The 6,875-nt window shown below is 39.7% G+C and overlaps 1 pseudogene; it reads left to right on the top strand.

Annotated features, from left to right (window-relative positions):
* The first annotated feature begins 231 nt into the window (after positions 1 to 231).
* LOC120322236 lies at positions 232 to 2,790 on the top strand (annotated as a pseudogene).
* Positions 2,791 to 6,875: the final 4,085 nt, after the last annotated feature.

The following is a 6,875-nucleotide window of genomic DNA, read 5'->3' as shown; positions in this document are numbered from 1 at the left end:
AATCCTGATCAAGAATATATATACTTTATATGGTCGGAGACGCTTCCTTCTGCCCGTTACATACTTTTCAACGAATCTAGTATACCCTTTTACTCTACGAGTAACGGGTATAAAAACCTAACCCAATAGAAACAATATATGATAAAAATTTTATTTTAAATAGTTTAAAGATAATATACAATTCTGTCGTTCCGATAGGATATATTTCAAACAAATAACTTAAGGTTGCCACCCATAGAGTTGTAGAGTGCGTGGAAAAATTTGGCATCTAAAAATTCAGTCCGATTACATTTCTAACAAAATGCCACGTACTTCTTTATTTGATGTAGATGATGACCAACAGTTTCTTAAAATGGCCAGCGGTGATGCGGTAAACTATCCTAAGAAAAAGAGCACAGAACCCATCTACAATCAAGATGGCTTTTCGGAATATGATATCCAAAGACCGTGCTCCAGGTAAGAACTTAAAAAAAACAGTCATATTTAATATGAATTTAATTTCATATTCAGCGCTTTTCGAACCGTAAATGAACCGCACCCAAACCCCATACCCTCCAAGTTCCGCATCGACAATGTTGTTCCGGACTTTGGACTCGAGGAGAATTCTAACGTGCTTCCCAAAAACTGGCAAATGCCACCTCCAAGCTCATCAAGCATTGTCAAGAGTCGACGATGCCCCAACGAAGGAAAAATATCTCCAAATGTGCGTCAAACTGTTCCAAAACCTACCGTCGATACAGAACCCTCACCGCTGACACCCATCAAGGGGCCTTTGGTGGATGAGTATGATACAGAAATGTTGTCGTCAGAGGATATTTGGAAGCTCTGTATGGATGCGAAGAAGGGGCTTATAAAGCCCTCGGATGCTATATGGCCTTTGTTTTGCATGGAGTATTTGGAGCCTTCCAAAACTCCACCTCCGAGTTTAACGGAATCTCAAAACTCCAATGAATTTCCTCCGAAAACAGTTCGAGTTGACAAAAACCGATATAAAAAGAATTCTTTTGAAACTGGTTTTGAGAGGAAAGTCGGAAAAGATGAGTGGCGGGTCTTGGATCAGTGGATAGAATCGGAGGGCTCAACGGATCTATAATGATTAGAAGAATCGGATTCAAAGGAAAGTCGATGGAGCAAAGGAACAATGGATGCTGACAGAATCGAAGATCCTCATAATGATATAGAAGATCGGATTCAAAGGGAAAGGTCGATAGTGACGCCAAGAAGCCTCGGATTCTGGACAATGAAGATGTCGCCTTTGCTAGCTGCACCATTGGAATCGAAGAGCAGCGGGCACTCAAGGAATGGATAAAATCGGAGGGCCTCAACGAACCCCACAGTGATATAGAAGAGTTTGATATGTTATTAAGCCTAGCCAGAGATCATGAGAAGAATCATGATCTTCTGATGGAGTTACTAAAGCCCAAGGATCTTATCTCCCAGGAAAAGGATGTTTGGAAAAAGTTTTCTCCAAAGGTGTTCGAAATGCCGCAGAAACCTGATTGCGTAAAGCCTGAGTTGTGGAAACCCCCACCCAACGAAAAGGTTTCCGTTGAAAATATTCCAGAAAAGGAACCAGAGAAAGCAACTGAATTCATTGTGGAAAAACCAGAAAAGCCAGTTATCCTCGAGGTCAAAGACATTAAAACATTGCCCCCGAGGCCCGAGGCTGAGGAAGCTACCCAGAGTTGGCTACAGCAATGCAGTGAAATCATTTCCCAACAAGTGCAACTCCTCATCTATGAGGACGGTTCCAACAATCCAACTGCTGCAGAACCAGAGCCATTGACTTCGAAACCGAGATCAGCGAGGAGCAAATGAAGCCCCGAGTCCTGGGAGAAAGCAACAGAAATGTCTCAGCGGAGACTGGATGGCAGAACAGCTTCACAGTTTTCCTCGAGGACTTCGAGTACATCATTGACCAAACCATGACGGAGTTCAGGGACCCCCAAGCTAAGAGACTCCGCTCAAAGTGGAACCAGCAGTTTGGATCAAAATCGGTGGAGAATTTGAGGAGATGTCTTCTGCTTCCGCCTCTGCCAGATCACTTGGACCAGTGCCTCCAGAGGATTAGAATCCTAAGGCGTCCCAAAAGGCGCAAGGTCGAGGAATTTCGCATGCACGTCGATATGAATTTTTGCAAAATGTATTGCACACTGAGTATGAATACGAACTTGGATCTGCAAAATACGGTTAGGTTCCTAAGAAACGCCGTTTACAAAAACGACATCGATGTGATCCAAATCCGGTATGAGGCCACACAGATAGCTTGGATTTGGTCCGATGGCAGTGTCTTGATAATCAATGGAAGAGGCCATGCGATGCTTGCCGAAACACAAAGGGATCTGATGTTTAGGACCCTTGGGAGGGCGAACTTCAAAGCCGACCCCTCAAACAAGCTTCTACATCTGCGTCTCATTTCCTGCGCCCACTTTCCATTTGGGATCTCTTTGCCGGTGTTCACTGCGTTAAGCGTTCTTTCTCCAGAGCCCCATATGCAGTATGTCTACTACGTGGACAAGGCAGTTCCCGGGGTGGCGGCCCGTGTTCATGAGACGGGAATGGTCCAGGTGTTTGCCATGACCACGCGTGAGGCGGATAATATGCTGAAGAAACTGTACCTTCTTACGGCCAATCACCGAAAGGCCACCAAAGACGTCATCAAAAAGAAACCAATGGACTACGACTGACAAAAAAAAAATTTAACTTACGAGTTACAAACAGAATGATGTAAGGATGTGATCGAAAATAGAATAGTAATTATAATAAAGCTGAGAACGCTTTGGTAAACAATTCAATGGCTCAAAAGTCGGTTCAATCATTATTTTGTTCTTTAGAATGAATAGGCGTGGAATTCTTGCTCTGCTATCAGATACCTGTTACTCTGCTATTGATTAGATTTTAATTAAACATAGATTTTACAAAGATTATACATACTGCAGAATTGCTAAGCCAACTTCTCACTAATATCAATATACCCTCTGCCAGGGTGTGCAAAGTAAGCCGTAATAACTATGTATCCTCCAAATATTTTCTGTCCCTCAAAGCTGTTTTTAATTTTGTAGTCATGCAAATTTCGTTTCCTTTCCTTGGCTTGAACATTTGGTTCAGCAGAAGTTAATTGGTTTTTTGCGGAAGAAGTGCCGCTTAGACGTCGACCTGGGGGACTTTTTTCCCCGGACTTCCAGCATAATACATGAATAAATACAGAAACAATAACACCAATAGTATTATTTACACGAAAAAATGTGCATCAACACAAAGCTTTATACTCAACTTACTAAAGCCATTAAGTTGGCTAATTAAAATTTTAAACTAAAGAACAATAATATTATATATACTTGTACATAGTAAAATTCCTGTTCCCTTTGATTTTTAATAGAATCTCACAAAACATTTAAAAAAAATCGATATTCTCGTTAACATATTTTAAATGGTTTGCTAACTTACATAGTTTTGGAAATTATGATTTATGTAGTTCAGTTTTTCTGACATAAAACCTCTGTTTTTCTTCAATTCTATTTGTTTAGCTGGTGAAGTAAATTTTATTTCAAATTTAACTAGTCCCGTATTCTTTGCTTTCCGAAAGCGACTAGGAAAAAGATATCCCAATTTTAGCAATGCCACTGTTGGCCATCTGCATCCACAGCTTTCCCTGGCTTAAAGGGGTTCCATTTCATTTATGGCCACATGCAGTCGGCTTTTTTCAAGTTAATCCAATCAATGCACTCGCATTTCTCGGCACAATCAAATTCTAGTTACAATTTGAGGACTTGGAAGCCTGGACACATATGGCACAGTTAGAAACGAAGAAATAGAGTGAAACGGGATGGAACAGAAAAGGGACAAAACTACACGACGGTTAGCCAACTGGATGGTTAAGAATTTGCCACAATAGACAAAGAATTTATGAGACGCTTATGAAAGACTTTCCAGCTCAGTCCCTTTTACCTAATGACAGAGTTTCACTTTTTCTGCACGAAAGTGAGGGCAAATGGGTGAGCCCATGACAACGATGTTCTTCGGTCTTACATCAGTAAATTAACGCATCTGGGTCAGCAAAGTGAATGCAGTTTCCCACAGAAAAAGAGTATTGGATATCAATGTTTGGTATACAAAGCAGAGCTTGATTTTCATATTAATTATTATATAATTCCGTTTGTTATATTTTTATTTGATGAAAAAAGTTGTAACACCTGATTATAATTGTAATTATTATACACTAATCATGCACTAATATTCTCATTTCCGCATCGTAGAGCACATTTGACTAAAATCTCTGTCCTAAAAATCACGGCAAATCACTGTGCATATGTTTACATTTGAATGTTTTCCATTTCCTGTTACTCAGCAATTTCCACCAACAAAACAAAAATAAACAGGAAACGTAAAAAAGAATAATATTTATAATTAAATTAATAAGAAACAGGATCAAAAGCCGTCTGGTAAGGGGCGCAAGGCGACTCCAATGGCCAGCAGGCGTCGATAAATTAGCATAGCAAAACCATTAGAGGAGGATCCAGTGGATCCTTAAAGTGAATTTCTTAAATAGAGAAAATGAAAAGCCGCAGGATAATCAACTTTTCGGTATAGGCTAATACAGGCAGTGCACTGCATTCCCCCAGCCAAATGAAAACATCTAGGTGAGTTCAAGAACTGTCCAGGCGACGTCGGTAGGCTTCGGCGCCAGGACTAGACTTAGGCTTTTCTTTTTGTTTCAGGATGCTCGCTTCCGTCGAACAGGACCTAATAGGTTCCGTCGTCTTGGCCGAACACACATTAAGTATACGCCCTGTCTGGAATGCGTATAAGTGAAATAATAGGTGAATACCTTCTAACTTTTTGAAATACCGTATTGCATTTTTCCATACTCTATACAATTTACTAGTCTTTTAATTTTAAAAAATCCCTTTAAATGCTAAATAACGTTAAATTTATTCGCTTATATTCTTCCTAGTATTCAGACATTTTGTTCTTTTCTGCCTAAAGTGTTTAGAGACTTGGCTCAGCTATTATTGCCAGAATTCGGCTGTCTCCAGATAGCTTCACATACCTCCGTGCTAGCAGAAAGGGATAGACTTTTGCATTTAATCTTATGAATCTTTGAACATACTTTAGCACTTTGACACTTTTGCCCATCGCCTGCGGCGGCGAAGGAGGCAAGCGAAGGCAAACAGTTTTTGTTCGGATTTTTAGACTTTGCTAGCAGCACCAGAGTGCCATTAGTGTGTGGTAAGGGGGATCCAAGCGGATCCAGGGAAGCTCAGGTCCTCATTTTTGTGTGGCGACTTTGGGAAGTACCCGAGATTGTTGGCAGTTGATGGAAAAATGCGGCTTTTAGATGGTGTATGAATGAATACTACGTGCCTGAGTGGCACAGTAATATGGTATATCTATGGCGTATTTTCGCAATAGCTACTTTAATACAGACACATAGCACTAAAAACCTTCCCATTGAATTCGGGGTGCACCAGATACCAGATTATAGAATGGGAAATCAAAATAAATATTCCATTACAAGTGCTTACTTGTGAATTGTAATATTTAAACAATATATTCTTATACCCTTTACTCGTACAGTTCATGCGTCTGTCCGTCCGTCGAGATCCCAGAAACTATAAGCTTAAAAGCTAGAAAGTTGTGTATGAGCATCAGACTCGAGAGACAGAGACCCAGCGCAAGAAATACTTATTCGCTGTATAACGGGTATCTGATAGTCGTAAAACAGGACTATATAGTTCTCTCTTGTTTTTAAACGACTCAAAAGGTAAATACAAATACTCAACTTCAAATCTCTCTAAACTAATTGACTGTCATTTAAATCAAATGTTTAGAAGCTTCTAGAAAATTGAAAAATAAACTAAAAGCTTAAGTCCGCAATTTAAGGATATTTTACTTATACAAAACATGCACAATTGGTGTGAAAGATAAGTTTCAAATTCCGCGACCACACCACACAAAAAATATATTGCAGCATTTCAAATTGAAGAAAAACAGCCTTAAAAACATTGCAAGAATGTTGGGGGATTAAGTCTGTGCTGAAAACGAACGTTTGCTTTTATTTTGTAGCGTGCCATTGGAACTAAATGGAAAATGAAAAATTTATAGAAATTTAAATGCAATGGCTGCTCCAAGTAAAGCTGGCTAAAAGACCCGGGCTTCGAATGGGTTACGTTACGGAATTAAACTGAAAAAGAGAGAACGCTATAACCGAGTTCCCCGACTATCTGATACCCGTTACTCAGCTAGTGGAAGTGCGAAGGAGAGTCTTCAACACTGACGGTTTTTGGTGGTTTGTGGGCGTTAGAAAGGGGGGTGGCAAAAACTTTTTTGGCCAATCGATAGAAATTTATAAGACTAATAAAAAACTGAAAAAATATGAAAACATTTTTCAAAAGTGTGGGCGTGGCAGCTTTGGGCGGTTTGTGGGCGTTAGATTAGGCGTGGCAATATAAATCGACAAACTGCGTTTATGTCTCTGGAGTCTGTATGCTTAATCTCAACTTTTTAGCTTTTGTAGTTCCTGAGATCTCGACGTTCATACGGACAGACGGACGGAGATGGGCAGATTGGCTCGGCTATTAATCCTGATCAAGAATATATATACTTTATATGGTCGGAGACGCTTCCTTCTGCCCGTTACATACTTTTCAACGAATCTAGTATACCCTTTTACTCTACGAGTAACGGGTATAAAAACCTAACCCAATAGAAACAATATATGATAAAAATTTTATTTTAAATAGTTTAAAGATAATATACAATTCTGTCGTTCCGATAGGATATATTTCAAACAAATAACTTAAGGTTGCCACCCATAGAGTTGTAGAGTGCGTGGAAAAATTTGGCATCTAAAAATTCAGTCCGATTACATTTCT

Source organism: Drosophila yakuba, unplaced genomic scaffold, assembly GCF_016746365.2.
Source record: "Drosophila yakuba strain Tai18E2 unplaced genomic scaffold, Prin_Dyak_Tai18E2_2.1 Segkk17_quiver_pilon_scaf, whole genome shotgun sequence".
Lineage (NCBI taxonomy): Eukaryota > Metazoa > Arthropoda > Insecta > Diptera > Drosophilidae > Drosophila > Drosophila yakuba.
The sequence above is the reverse complement of the archived record's forward strand: the minus strand, read 5'-3'. Positions and strand labels throughout refer to the sequence as shown.